Source organism: Kryptolebias marmoratus, linkage group LG1 (genome assembly GCF_001649575.2).
Source record: "Kryptolebias marmoratus isolate JLee-2015 linkage group LG1, ASM164957v2, whole genome shotgun sequence".
NCBI lineage: Eukaryota > Metazoa > Chordata > Actinopteri > Cyprinodontiformes > Rivulidae > Kryptolebias > Kryptolebias marmoratus.
Window position 1 is genome coordinate 16,558,906 of NC_051430.1, and position 13,572 is coordinate 16,572,477.

General features: G+C 38.8%; 1 long non-coding RNA gene across 1 annotated transcript in view; it reads left to right on the plus strand.

Annotated features, from left to right (window-relative positions):
* The window catches only part of LOC108242832, a 38,084-nt gene that overhangs the window by 5,073 nt on the left and 19,439 nt on the right, over positions 1-13,572 (plus strand). The window contains exon 2 of the long non-coding RNA XR_001808863.3: positions 8,303-8,398. This is a non-coding gene — a long non-coding RNA (uncharacterized LOC108242832). The remainder of the gene's footprint in view (positions 1-8,302; positions 8,399-13,572) is intronic.

Below are 13,572 nucleotides of genomic sequence, written 5' to 3' on the forward strand. Positions count from 1 at the left end.
CCTCCTGCCATGTTTACGCTTGTTTTAATGATCTCTTTCCTAAATTTCCTTTTTTTTAACCGACTTTAAATTGAGAAAGGGCGGGTAGAATATAAGTAAAACCACAATATAAATTTAAAAACTGGCTTTTCCACGTTGCGTTTCTTGTAAATAAGTAGGTTTTGGCAGGTAACATATTTGGCACACGTGTTTCACCTGCAGACCACGTGTTTTTAGACACCTTCCATTCATCAGCTGCACAACTTAATACATTCATCATTAATATTTGCTTAGTGTTCTTTTAATTCCTGATGTAATAATCGTGCGAAGCAAAGCATTTGTTCAGATATCTGCTATTTCGTTTTGCAACAAAGCCTTATTTACGGAGAATTCAGCACTGCCTTTTGCTTAAAGACTTTTTTTTTGTTCTCACACCATCAGACAAAACTAGTGTCTCTAGTTCCTCGACCCTGGTCAAAGACGGCCACACAATATACCGGGTCGTTTGCCAGAAAGAAACGTGAGAAGAGCAACAATTTAGGTTGAGCAGCGGTGAATGAAACAAGACTTTTTGTCCCCAGCTTTAAGTCGGTTTAAAAACAAGTCGTCTGGCTTTTATGAAAGAGAACACTGTTTTTAGGTCTGTTGGGGTGGGGGGTGGGGGGAGTAAATGTCAAAGCAGAGTGTGTTAGGGGAAAATAGTCTAACAAAGCCTGCTTTTCGTACATATGCAAAATGCCTTATTATTTATTTTGAGGTCAAGGACAAAAATTATGGACTGCATGCTCCTAAGTGTCTTTATTTATATCGGTAGAGAAGGACAAATTTAGAAGAATGATCACATGAAAACACATTCTTAATTTTAATGTCTAACACACCAGCTTACAATGTAGTGCTGAGTTATATCACCAAAGCTGGGGAGCATCCCAGGTCTCTGACTGCTGCAACATCCTGGGCTGTAGAGGCCAGGATGAGACCTGCCGAGTGCTTCTAGCTTTATGATTTTTTTTGCATTTCAACTATTTAGTTGGAAGTAGTGCTTTTATACTAACCCTGACAACCACTGCTCTGCTGACTCTAAAATCAATGATTAAAAAATGCAGTTTGTCTCCAACTGAAAATGAACTTTAATCTTACAGTGCAGATTACAGTTTTTTTGTGTGTGTGCATCTCTGGGAATCTGATTGATAAGACTCATAAGTCTGATTTATATATTTACGGGGTTCCTACCTATACAAATGAGTGCATCTCTGTTCTTTCATGTGTGTGGAATATCAGTACACATGTAAATATGTGCACAGGGAGAGTCAGCCTTCTGCCTGTGTCCTGTCTGTGCTCTTTTCTCAGCGCTCTGCAGCCATTGTTGTCACGTGATTTGTTGATATAAAAACCCGTGACGACTGTGGAAGGTGTTCTCTTATTCACTGGATGGGCAATCAACATATTTTGTATCATTGTCTGTGAGGTTTTTATGTAAATTCTCTGTGTGTGCATAGTGAGTGTGTAAGGCATATGCAATAGCAAGTTAGAAATACATATTGGCTAGGAACAATTTCTGTACCAGACAAGCAATGTGAATGCGAATGTGTGGCATAACTCATTCCTTAAGTTGTTTTGCAGCAGTAAAGTGGTCACATATATGTCTTGTTATAATGCTGGGAAGGTTCTCAAACTCAGAGCCGCACTATTAGCCTGTTACAGCTAAAACTATTCGGCCCACTTTGACAGAGCATGCTCATTATTATGCTGCTTATGTTTGTGGTGGAGCAAAACTCACCATGTGCGTCTACATATGCAAGTTTCTGTGTGCATGTTTGCATACTTCCTTGTGTGTTTGGCCATGTGATTAAGTGACCCATGCATCTTGGACGGCTACAATCACGCTGATGAAAGGGAACAATGGCTATGTCTCAGTCAACTATGTCTGTCTGTCTGGGCTGGGCCTCGTCTCGTTCTGTTTTTTGTGCATGCGTATCCTGGACGTGAACTTGAACTTGAGACAGGCAGCCAGACACCATCTGTGCACCAGGGGTAATGAATTCAGTGCATTCATGGCTGTGGAGCAGACCTAGGCCACCACCACCCATTGATGAGCAGATGACCCCTATAGTCTGAGTTAGCTCTTCATCACTAATAGAATTCAACAATAGCAGCTGGTAGTAGGGGACTTTATTTGTGGCTGTTTTTGCAGATGGATGTGAGGACTGGTGTGCCAGTGTTATTGTGTGCAGACTGCATACTTCTATGCATCTGTGTGCTTGTCAGTCTGAGTCTATATGCATGAAACCCTCTATGCTTTGCTGTTGTCCTTGTATCACCATAGCTACTGCATAATAATTGGCATACACCAGTTTGCCTATCTCACGCTGGTCCTTTAGGCTACCTAATAAAGCACTGACCTCGCATTTTAACAGCATAGCAATGCTAAATTTATTGTCTTGATAATTGAACAGACCAGGTCAGTATTTCCCCCAGTAAAGGGTTGTAAAAGAATGAGACATAAACCTTAAACAAGCCAGGCAAGACATGAATTCCTGCAGGCCCTCCTCCAATTTCTCCCTCGCTTCTTTCAGCTCCAGCTTCTGTCACAATCACAAGCGCGCACACACACACAGACACACGTGGACGCATGCGCACACACAATAAGGCTTTTCCCTCTGGTTGGTGTCGCCACGGCAACGGTAGGTGAGATCACCTTGCGCATGGCAATATCGGTCCCTGCCGAGGCAGGACAGGTTCCTGGTTTCTGTGAGTGTTTAGGTGTGTGTGTGTGTGTGCATTTGTATGTAGAAAGTAGAATGTCACCCACCCCCACATCGCTGTGGCTCAGCGTACTCACATAACATGGCATGTGTAACGTAAAAGCATTTGTTAGGTGATTGACTTGGATGCAATCATTTTGTATTTATTTCGAAAGCACACTGTCAAACACTTGAAAGGTTTTCCTGAATTCAGTAATGGTGTCATTTCAAATTAACTAAGATCTGATCATCTTCTCTCCATGGCAGAACAGCTAGCTATAACTTGCCAATAATCCACTGAGGAATGTCATGGCTCGGCCCTTTTTAATGACATCATGCATGGCCACTTGAGCGTCTTGTGGAGAGCAGCAGGCATGCTGGGCTCTGCCACACTGTATGGCTTTCCCCTTTTTAAATAACTTTGTGGATATGCATGGTGGGCACGTTTGTAACTTATCTTACTTACATATGCTGTCAAATTTATTCTCCATCTGTAAATAATAGAACTGGATTTGACATGTCATGGAATCATGTTGTCTGCATGGTGTAGGTTTACTGTTGCCAAGAGATTTGAGGTTATTGTGGAATTACTCTGGAATTAACAGACCCTTCCTAAAGACACACACACGTGACATCCAGTGGTTTATACTGTCAAACATTTACACCTAAAATAGAGTGAGATTCAAGAAATCAAAACATTTATGACAAACTAATGTCTGTGATAAGTGTAAACATAATCAACCTATTTGAAATTTTACTTTTGTTCCTTTATTTGGCCCATGGTGCTGTCAGCCATAACATGTAATTCTATATAAAGTCTAATTTAGTTTTCTTGAAATGAACAGTGCTATTACACCTTACCTATTTTAAATCTAAACTGCTTTGGTTGGTAATGTTGCTGAACAACACAGCTATTTCTATTATGACTGAATATACATTTTTATAGAAAAAATTGATCTGTATGTGAATAAATAAACACAAGAATATATTTGCAAAAAGGAATTGGAACTATTTTAATTCGCGAGGATCAATTTGTCATAAATCCTCTTAAATATATTTTGATATGTTTCCAAGTAAACATGAACATTAGTCACCTTATCTTAATGTGTCATCATATCAATATATGCACTCATAATTTGTCAGTTCGTATTGTTTGACGTAAGCACCATTTAAGGACTGGTAATTGCGCTTGTGATAATTTAAGAAACCATTAGTCAACTGTTTTATGGGTCCATAATTAAATACCAACATTGTGATAACAGTTGTGCACAATAAGGCTGTTTGCACAAATGCTGTTTTTGTTCTGGAGGTATAAAGCTGGCAGTCAGCCTGTGTTCCAGCATATCAGAGCTCTGCTGGCTTTCGATTATGCAAGTATACTTGCATCTGAGATGGGTCTCCTTGAAGATGAAAGGCTGTAAATAATGTATACTGTGTCACTGCATTATTCATTCCCTATTAATTACAAAAAAAAAGAAAGAAAAAAAAAAACAGTCTCGGCCTCTGTGTGCCATATGGTTTTCACAAAATTTCAGTGGTTCTGGTTATTGTTTTTCTGTATACATGGGAGAATGCAAATCAACGTTCTGTCATTCTGTCAGGTACTCGTCTCAGAATAATAGGGATAATTTTCTGCTACGGTAATCACTCCTGTTAAACTCCTAACAAGCCTGATTCAGTTAAAGCTTATTCAGCTTGAACTGGTAATTCATATTTGAACGAGCTCTGATTTTTGTAAAACACAATGCTCCTGTATTTGCTGTTTGAACATTGAGAATTTTTCCTTTTTTCCATGTCATGCATAATCCCGTCTATTATTCATGTGAGGAGGGGCTTCAGAAACATTAGGAAAGCATAAATACTGTAGATGTGCCTCCACCACATATAGAAAAAAGGCATATTTCTGCTCTTTGTAAAGCATGTGCAATTGAGGCCTGCGTACAATTGGAGCCGGGCGAATCGTTTGAAAAATAGATGCTGTGTGGCAATTAAATTATATGGGCACTTGGACCAGCGAGCCAGTGCCAAGCGCATATAGAATAGTGAGCTGTGGTTGCTATGCTTGCATTAGCATCTGGCCCTTTTATGTAAATTTGATGAGAAAGGACTCATGCATATATGCCAGGGCTAGGGTGTACTCGCCTAATATCCTTATTAGAGAGGGGAGAATTAAATATTTATTAGGGGGACTAAGGGTTAGGGAAAGGGAGGGAGGGGGTAGAGTCTGTCCTGTGTTGTCGTGAGGACCTGAGGTGGAAGAGCGGGTAAAAGGGAGGAGGAGATTGGCTTTCTGTACGAGTGTCTCTCTCTGCCTCAAGGTGCCACCATCTTAAGGCATTTGGCAGCAGCGAGAGTGTGGGGAGGGTAGACCTAAAATGTCCGCTGGCACAGACACGCACACGCATACACATTAGCGCATACAAATTTTTGTGCAGTAAAGAGACGGGCCGCAGATCTGAAAGGGAATCGTTTGGTTACCGTCGCCGACAGCTTTGCATGCAAGACGTTCCATTTGCATGTATTCATTCATTTGATTACTATCACTTAATGCAAGATCAACCTTTGTTTAGCTCTGTGACGCTTCCCGCTAATGGAGGGTTAAATGCTGGCACCGGGGCTGTCAGAGCTAAACTGGTACGTACCAATAATTAAAAAATTTATCAGGTCAACTCTTTTGTACCCACCAAAAATAAAATTGCAGGTGGACCTTAGTTGAGGTTTATTTGACAGAACCTTTCAATAAGACACACACATCATTTTACTTACATGTGGCTATTTCTTTATTTTTAGTACAAAATTGATTGCTGTTAGCTATCATTTTTTTAATTCTTACTATTTTAAAATTTCAGATAGTTCAGGAACAAAACTTCTGCCGTGCAGTAACTTCATAGATAATGTTAGAGATTATTTTAGAGGGCTTACATGTTATATTCTTATGCACACACTCACTCATACACAAAATGATAATGCATATGGTAAAGAATGAGGAAAGGAAGTTGCTGACAATATTGCATTTTGATTCAAATAATTTATCATGTCGTATTTTATCTTCTTGTCGCTACGTAAAGACAGTGCACTTGAGCTCTGCTATCTGTTAATTATCACAAATGTTCTAATAAGGTGGCACATGCACGCCGCCCAACATCCGCACACTCCCACAGCGCAAACACATAATGTTCACTGAAATACAGACACAGCATTACCATTCCCTTTAATAGGGAAGTGATCCTGAGCATGAAAAAAGATGTGCGGGAAATTATTTATGTTGAAATATATTGCGCATAATCCTCATTTTTCTGGCATCCGTACACACACACAGACATATGGTTAACCAGTTCCAGTTCAAGAAAGCATGTTAATTTGCAGCTTCCACTGAAATTGGTGTACAGTATGTGGACAAAATCAGCTGATTTTCGTCTCTAACCTCCCTGTTTTCCTCTGATGAGTGGTACGGCCCAGCATGCTGCCAAAGAAGTGAGAATAATTAAACGGCTGTGGGTTTGAGCCTGGTGTTGCTTAATGGATTATTACTGAGAGGAAATGAGACAGGCAGCATGGGGGAGCTGGGTGGCAAAACAGACCTCGACTTTGGATAATGAAACACTGTAAGCTACCGGGGAGAAGAGAAGACACACCTTTCATAAGGAAGAAAACGCTTTTGTTCTGCGCCTGCTTCCTTTTGTCATATAGGGTAAAAAAAAAAAGGTGGTGAGGAATCACACATTGTGAGGGAGAGACAATTACAGCTGCATCACTCCAGACAAGATATGTGTAACAATTCCAGTTTTAAATTGCACTTTGTTTTAAATCTGTTCAGCCCACTTAGATGTCAATTTAAGATTTTTTTTCCCCTACTCGTGCATGATATTTAGCATCTTGTGCATCACCGGAGTGCCCTTTTACGGAAATAGGAGGCTAATTCTTGGCACGGTTGTTGCCAGTGAGGTGCCCTCCCCCACCTCCCACCTACTCCCTCCCTTCATTCACCCTATCCATCCCCCCCCAGTCACCCACCTTCAGTGTGTGCAGGCTCGGAGTGTTGGTGGCGGGGAGAGGTGGGATTGAAGCAAAAGAGGGAGACAGAGGAGCAGGAGGAAGATGGGATGAGACAAGCCACACAAGCCGCAAAGGGAGCGAAGTGAAGGTGAAGGAAGGAGCACTGCATAGTATCCTAAACTGTGCCGTAGGGCTTGAAACACACATAGGAGGCACACCGGTTTGCCACACAACCACAACACACTCTCAGATGTGTAAAACATTGCAGTAGGGTTTTTGGCATGTGTGCCTGTACGAAGATAGCCCAACAGTTTTTTTTTTGTTGTTGTTGGTTTGGTTTTGATTTTTATTCTTACAACTCCAACAAATGTAAATTAAATTAGATTGTCTGACTGTTCATTCTTTTTCAGGACCTTGAATGCACATTTAAAAGCATGTATTTAATTTTCAAAAAATACAAATAAACTAATCAAACTTAAAGGACTCTTGCTTTTCATTATTAGCTATTGTGCTATACCAGCAGTGTGTGAGTGTGTGTGTGTGTGTTGGGATGTGTGTGAGAGCTTTGATGTGGAGCTCTAATAAAATGTGGCATCTGTCAGTTTGATGCTGACACATCAGAAGATTCACACAATCACTTGGGAGAACGCTGCCACAAAAAAAAGGCAGAAGAAAGAAACTGCATACAGGATAGATTGTAGATTTTTGTGTATGTTCTCCTCATGTGCCACAAGGACAGAAATAACTCATTTTAGATGATAAGACAAATCAAAATAAAATAAAAAGGGAATAAAACGAGGAATGATCTTTATGAGAAAAGTCCATGTTCATGTTCAGTATCGAGGAAATCTGCGTAGTGTTTTACTGCAGTCTCTAAAGTTTGTCTTTGCACAGGGAAACATCAACAGTCACATTTTAAAGAGTAAATTGATGTGAATTAAAACAAGAACAAGTGTAAAAACATTTTAATGTTTATGGGTAAAGCTTCTTGAAATAAACAGCTGGTCCAGTGATGTTAGTGGGTGAACTGAAGGTCGTGGGTAGTGTGGCTGAAACTACATGTCTACTGAAACAGTTTAAAACCTGCAGTGTACAAAAGTTAGAATAATTAGGACCATAAGCTACAATCAAATAAACATTACAATCATATTCTTATAATAATACTTTAAGAGACCTCAATAATATGCAGTAACCATACTTGTACAGGTTAGGTTTGTTCAAAATTTCTTATTATATATGGTTAGGTTTGAATTATAAGAACAAGGTCTCCCTGTCTACTTAGTGTGTACTCAGGTCTTCTGTAGAAATCCCAAATTTGACTTGCTATGTATGGTAAAGTGCATAGGCTGAAAAAATATTTTCCCTTTACAGCCCATTTGAACTTTTTCCATTAGACTTAGCCATTGAAAATGCTCCCTCTCCTGCTGTATTATTTCATGTTTGCTTTAATTTCTCTTTCTGAATCTTTCTGGTGGAAACACGTTAACTGTAGTTTCCTCTTGAGGAGTTGTTCAACACATGAAGGATGCCTCTTGGTAAATATATTCAATCCTTACCTGTGTGTGTTGTTTTTTTTATTGCTGCAGTGATGGTGAAAGAAAGCTGTGAACGGCTGTATGCTGCAGGAAGTACAGGCCATCACAAGATGTCCAGGATTTTGCTTTCCACTGGATCCATGCAAGGTGAGATGTTGTTTATGAACAAAATGGGTTTGTGTTTGTTAATTGCATGTCTGTGCACTACATTAGTACAAACTGTGTGTGCTGAATGTCCAGGCAACTGTTTGTACTACTAATTTAACACAAACGAGGAAGAACAAAACTGGACAGACTGCATGAAACAATTAAAATGTCCTGATATTTATCTGGAAGCTTTGCATATAAATTACTGAACCATTGTGTCACAAATAGGCTAATTTCTTTGTTAGCAGACATTTTGGCTATTCTTCTCCTTTGAGCCTTTCTCTGCTCACGTGTGAGCCTCGGTTCATGTATTTGCCTGCAGCAAACTGCAGCACATGTGTGTTGAATAAAGACATAGATGTTAGCAGTGGTCCAGAGGATGCCATGAAAAAAACATCAGTGGTTAGAACCAAGCTTAGAAGATGCGAACGTTTTGCTGTGTCACATCCTATGTTTTCTTTTGGCTTTGCCTTTTGGGTCATTCCAAAGACTATGACAAAAAGAAAACACAAGTTAGGATTTATCTACGCACCATTATCATCATCATCATCATCATCATCAAACAGTAGCCTCAAACAGGAAGGGATTTCAGCCATCTTGTGTAGCTACTAAAATTGATTTGCTCTCAACCCAGGTGTGTAAACAATTAAACATCCACTTAATAGTACATGTACTGTATATATTGACTTGTGTTATTAAATAAAGACAAAAACAGTATTTTATTAAGCCAAGCTTGTTTTTGTAGAGAAGTAAGACTAACTAAATATTTTCAGCTAGCATATATTTCAGCTTTAACACCTTTTCATTGTAGACCCCAGTGACCTCTTAAGACACTAAAATTCTTTGAATTATTAGGCAGAAAGCACGCACTGGAGATAATTAGTTAAAATGCTAAAATCACAGACATCAGTGTCATCAGAAAAAAAAAGAACAGACAGTTAAAATTGGTTTCTGTATGATGCTCTAATTATGCACAAAAAGCAAGACAAAAGGTATAGAGACATTGCTGTATGGAATAAAATAATATATTCAAATGGCTGGACATGCTTAAGACTTCTATTTTTGGTGATTCTTAAAAAAAAAAATAAAAATCCAGGACTCGAGAAAATAGGTGGTATGTCAGCCCCTTTGGGCCTTGGTGTACTGTATTGTTGGTTTTAATTACTCCCAGTACTCGCACACATTTGGTGAACTTCTCAAAAGGGCCAATTAGAAGAGCAGGGAAGGTCAGCTGCTACTAAATTCTGTGGCAATGTAAAACTACCCCACAGAGAAAACTCTGCACAACTTTCTGCAAGTTTTATTTTAGTACCGAGTTAAGGCATCTGCTCTCACAACTCTGTTTTGAGTCTAATCATTTAATCTCTAACATTGGTGCTTTTTTTTGCATCTGCTATTAGTTTAACACAACTCCAAAACTCTTTTTTGGGATGTGCCATTAGCATTTGCTTAGCCTGGAATTATTGTTGATTGTGCACAAATGAGAAATGTGTTATTTAGACCACAGAGTCGCAGTATTTATTGGGGAAGAGTCAACATGTTTAATTATCAAGACTTTTACTGACCAGTGTTGACAAGTTGACTTTTTAATTATTGAATGTACAAACTTTTATTTGCTGGTTTAAGCTCTGCAGAGCATCCGTATGGAATTTTTTCTCCATGCAGAGCCATCACCTCAGATAGGACACTCAAACCCCTAAAGCCAAAAGCCCAACCCTCAGTGTGTTGCAGGGTTTTCTCAAATCACTATATCATTAGTTATAAAGGTAGGTTTATTTTGTAACAGCTGACACACCATCAGTTATTTCTACATGGAGATTATGACAGCAATGGGTGCTGAAACAGAAAAACAGGTCATATCTCCATTTTAGCAGTATTAGAAAACAGGACAAAGTTTTATTTCATTTTAATATTTTATTTTAATATTTTGCCCATGCCTTTTTGTTGGCTGTACAGTGCACATGACAGGAAATATTTGCACTACAAAGTAAATTTTACGGCTCGCACAAAACAACAACATTTGCGCTGTAGATTGTGCTTTAGCTCTGTTTGCTTAATATTAAAATGAGCTCCATAAAAACCCCATAATTCTTTACTTCAAAGTAAAGTTTGTTTAAAATGCATTTCCTCATTTAGCATGAAGCAGTCGTAAACATCTATAAGGCATGCAGATTTGCAGTACAGCTGCTTACTGTTAGAGTGCCAGCGGGAGGAAGTGTTTGTAATGAGGCACCCACATCCTTAGAATATAAACCCTCCAGCCTCGTAGACCGGCTTTGGCGCCATCGGCGCTGTAGCCCACAGCGATTAATGAAGTCATCTGCATGTGTCTGTCTGATTAGATAATGGTAAAACGTCTGCGTGTGATGCGTGGATGTTGTCTGACCTACACAGACAAAAAATAAAAAAATTAAAAACTCAGGAAAAAAGACAATACTGTAGAGGAAAACAATACTAACTGTCCCTTTATAAAGAGCAAAAAAGGCATTTTTACACTTTAAGGACAGAATAGTAAATTCAAAAGCTTAATTTTGTGCAAACAGGTGACATAAACAACTAACTAAGATTAAAATTGAAAGAAAAATAGGGAATTATTTTGGAAAATATTGTAAAATGTGTGAAAGGGTCTTTTCAGTGATTTAGTTTCCATCTATAATTTTCCTGTTTCCTATTTGTCAAGTTATTCCATATTTCATGCTTGAATGCAAACCTTTCCCTGTGCTATAAATTGCAGATACTCCTGCCTCTTAGCAGTGGCACAATATGTCTTTTCCCCAGTCGTTTAAAATTTCCTCAAAACTTCATCATCCTATTCCTTCTTATTCTAAAGCGTCGCATTATAAAAAGGACTGTAGATGGTGTGTTTGGTTTTGTGGGAATCTCACAGTTTCAGTTCATAATTAAAACATTTATTTTTGTATCCAATATTCAAGTAGCTTTCATTGGGCTGCACTCCACTGGGAGGGTTTTTCCAGCATCATCATCAGAAAGCCAGAACAAAGGAAATGCACGTTGTGAAAATCATGCAAATAAATGCAAATTGCTGGCGGCAAGAAATAGCGGTGCATGTGGCAAGATAGTGGTTTGTTTGAGCAGAGAGGAAGGCCAGAGACTTTGTATGCAACACATGCTGGACAGTCTTCCTTTAAAAGATACATAACTTTATATAAAACTACAGCTTGAAATCTAATTCTAAAATTCTCCTTAAGACTTCTGTATGTTGGTTAGATCTGTTCATCCTCAGCGCGCAATGATTATGCATCTTTATGCATATTTATGTAATTTTTCTTTCTTTGCAATGAATAACGTTCAGCTTTTAAATGATACAACAATCTGCACGGCGATCACAGAAGACCCCAAAATGCTGAAAACGCAAATATGATGCGCTGCCTGCAAACAGGGTTCAGTTAAGTGTGTGTGCATACACGCTGGGATGATGCAATACAGTGATGGCACCGCCTCTGAGAAATGCAGAGCAGATATTAGCGACACAGACGATAATGAGAGTCACACCTCGACTCTTCGCCTTCTCAGTAAAAAAAACTTCATACATGGCGTTTTCACGTGTGTTTAGTAACTGCCTGGACTAGGCAATGATAACCACAAGCCATTTTATTCTTGTTCTAAAACAAGGAAAACGTGCTTGTGGAATAATTTTTGATAACTACTTTTACTCAATTGATCAAAATTTCACGCACTTGTAGGACTGCTTCATCATCAAAGAATCATCATTAAAATATTGAGCAAAAAGCCCTTTTGAGCCTAAAGGCTGAAAGTCACATTGTTTCTTGTCTTGAATTTCAAACAATTATGATGTTATTAATTGCAGAAAGGAAAAGAAAAATCTGCATTTTGTTTAAAACCTTTGAACTGAAAGAGCAAGATTTATAAACTTAAGCTGAATAATTTTGCAAAGTGTGCATCTTCATATAAAACGGATTCCTGCTTGAAATCCCCCCTGAGACAAAAAGCTAAGATTAATATAGATGCATGTTTGTAATAAAACATTCAGGGAGTTTCAAAGACCTGCATAGGTCTGCAACGTGTTTAAAATTACATGTATACAAAAAAAAAGGAATAAACCATATTCAAATAACACCACTCACCACCTTCTTTGAGAGAGCATACGCACACACACACACACATACTGAATAAACCGCAGACACAATATGGCAGGGGAGAAAAGGGGGAGGCGCATGCAAGCAGACATTCACAATTTTGCATAATAATGTTAACATTCCTGCATGTCTAATGCAGGGGGATATTTAGACAGACACAAACTGGTCTGCAGGCTTTGTGCACGCTGTCTGTGTGTGTCTGTGAGTGCACAGGGCTACACTGTAGGAGAATTAATTGTGGCCTGAATTTGGACATGGTGTTCAGACTCCTCGCCGAGGTTACTAAGAGGCGTTTGACGTAATCGTTAATCTTGTGCAAGACCACATTTGACTTTATTGTTTGTTTGATTTAAACTGTTGTTGCACCTGATTCAGCCGTAAACCTGTTGTTTGTCTCCGCACAAAATACAAACCGGCTTGTTGAAACAGTAATTTTCCTAAAAGATTAGTCATTTTGAATTAATTATTCAGGCTTACACACTCAAAACAGACATGTTAGTGCATATAGTATGCCGTTTTATTAGGTAATAAATGCTAACGTGTAAGGATTCACAAAACTTTATAATCATTTAGAGCAAATAAAGAAGGGGCTTATAGTGTGTGACTTCATTTCAGATGCATGCAACATAATCATTCAGTAGGATTATTCTTTTTTGTTCCAAGGTCCTTCCAAATAGAAATGCACAAACAGGGGTGGCAGATATGAAAATGGAGTACTAGCATCATAAAGGATGGAAACAAAGAGGGACAGACAGCACATGCTGACAAGGACAGGCAAAAGATGAAGCTCATTTTCTCGTGAGCACCCAGTGGCGTCTGCATTGCAGATCGCTGAAATCCCCCTCGAATGCGTCCATGGGCTTAAGGGGGGTGGCGTGGGGATGGGTGAACAAGGGATGGGTTTATGCTATGTCTGCTGTGGTACACTCTTTCTTTTCCCTCGCCTTTCCCCGACAAAATATATATATATACATATATATATATATATATATATATATATATATATATATATATATATATATATATATATATATATATATATATATTTTTTTTTTT